Here is a 2,387-nt window from a genome sequence, read left to right on the forward strand (position 1 = left end):
AAGAAGCCTGGGCCACAATCTAGGTTCTTTTTTTTCCCCCAAGACAGTCTTACTCTGTTGCCCAAGCTGAACTGCCGTGGCGTGATCTTGGTTCACTGCAACTTCCACCTCCCAGGTTCAAGCAGTTATCCTGCCTCAGCCTCCCGAGTAGCTGGGATTATAGGCATGCACCACCATGTCCAGCTAAATTTTGTATTTTTAGTAGAGATGGGGTTTTACCATGTTGGCCAGGCTGGTCTCAAACTCCTGACCTCAGGGGACCCACCTGCCTCAGTCTCCCAAAGTGCTGGGATTACAGGTGTGAGCCACCATGCCGAGCCAGTCTAGGTCCTTAACCACCAAACAAAAGTCTTCTCTGCTTCCAATCCCAATCCCCACCCCAGTAATCCCTCCTCCACTGGAGGCCAGCCTCCTTGCTCTAACATCCCTAATGGACCTGGTCACATCCCTGCTTAAACCCCACAGTGAGTGGACTTCTAGAAAAACATGGCATATTGAGTAGACAGATTTATCGATGCTCCCTTCCAAAACTCCACTCTGATGACAGTAGAGGAAACAAACAAGGCATAAATCCATAAGGGGTGACGATGGATAATGAAGGATGTCAACAAGATTCTGGAAGCTGGGAAGCAGATGGCCGGGCAGTAGCTGACTTGGTAGAGTGATGAAAACTGAGAGCCAAATGCCTGCAGGGAGGAACCACCCAGGAGAAGCCCGGAAAGGCCTGTTTCCAGGGACCCCTCAAGGCCTTAGGGCCAGGAGGGCTGAGGACAGTGGGCTGAAAGTCTGTAAGAACTGATCAGACCCTAGATACCCTCCCAAACCCTGTGTAGCCAAGTGACGGCCACCTGTCCACCCAGCAGAGGGCCGGGAATCACTCCCTGGAGAGGGTGAACCAAGAGGCTCTGGCCCAGCAACACTGGGCGTAGATGAAGACCCAAGGCAGAAGGATCTACAGAGAAAAGAGGACAAGGAAAAGTCTACACATCGAAGGGTAAGAAACACACCAAGCCGGAATGCTGCAGCCTGACATACAGTCTCCCAGGAAAAGTCTAGAGGATTCTTCTCTGGGGAAACTGAATCACTCAGAAAAATGACCTCAGATACTGACATTAGAGGATCTCCCCAAAACAGCCCTATCCAAACCAGTCCTTCTGCAGTGACTTGGAAAAGTCCTGCCTAAGTCCACAAACTGCCCAATTGGTGTCTCTGCATCTCCTTGCTATATATGAAATACTGCCAATGCATTTTAAGAAAACTTTTTTTTGAGACAGAGTTTCTGTTGCCCAGGCTGGAGTACAATGGTGCAATCTCGGTTCACTGCAGCCTCCGCCTCCCGGGTTCAAGCGATTCTCCTGCCTCAGCTTTCTGAGCAGCTGCGATTACAGACACCAGTCACCGCACTTGGCTAATATTTTGTATATTTTTTAGTAGAGATACAGTTTCACCATGTTGGCCAGGCTGGCCTGCCTCAGCCTCCCAAAGTGCTGGGATTACAGGCATGAGCCACCGCACCTGGCCAAGAAAACTGTTAACATGAAACAAATATTTTTTAAAAAATAACCCAAAGGAAAGAAAAACATTTCAGGGAACAGAAGAAAAAAGTCAAATCCATGTAAGTAATAACCTCACAGAGATAAGAGAACCTACTGTACCCATGAAACAAGAATAGGATCAAAGGTGCACAGGTTGAGCATGTCCAATCCCAAAATCCAAATGCTCCAAAATCCAAAACTTTTGAGCACTAACATGATGCTCAGAGGAAATGCTCTTTGGAGAACTTCAGATTTTGAGCTTTCAGACTGGGGATTCTGATCTGCTAAGTATAATGCAAATACCACTCACCCCCAAAAAATCCAAAATCTAAAACACTTCTGGTCCCAAGTATTTCAGATACAAGACACTTAATGTGTATTTAGTGAATGAAAAAGTTCAAGAAATTAAAAGTACAATGAAAAAATAAAAAATTTAATAGTATTATAAAGTAAAGATGAATCAGATACCTCCTGGAAAATAGAAAGAGATGGCTGGGCACGCTGGCTCATGCCTGTAATCCCAGAGCATTGGGAGGCTGAGGGAGGAGTCCAGGAGTTCAAGTCCAGCCTGAGCAACATGGCAAAACCCCATCTCTACGAAAAATTAAAAAATTAGCTGAGTGTGGTGGGACACACCTGTAGTCCCAGCTACTTGGGATGCTGAGGCAGGAAGATCATTTGTGGCTGGGAGGTCGAGGCTGCAGTGAGCCATGATTGTGGCACTACACTCCAGCCTGGGCAACAAAGTGAGACCCTGTCTCAAAAAAAAAAAAAAAAAAAAAAAAGAAAGAAAAAAAGAAAAGAAAAAAGAATAGAAAATAGAGACGAAAAGTATAAAATGTTTAAAATAAG

The sequence above is a fragment of the Rhinopithecus bieti genome, unplaced genomic scaffold (genome assembly GCF_001698545.2).
Source record: "Rhinopithecus bieti isolate Rb0 unplaced genomic scaffold, ASM169854v2 scaffold_36179, whole genome shotgun sequence".
NCBI lineage: Eukaryota > Metazoa > Chordata > Mammalia > Primates > Cercopithecidae > Rhinopithecus > Rhinopithecus bieti.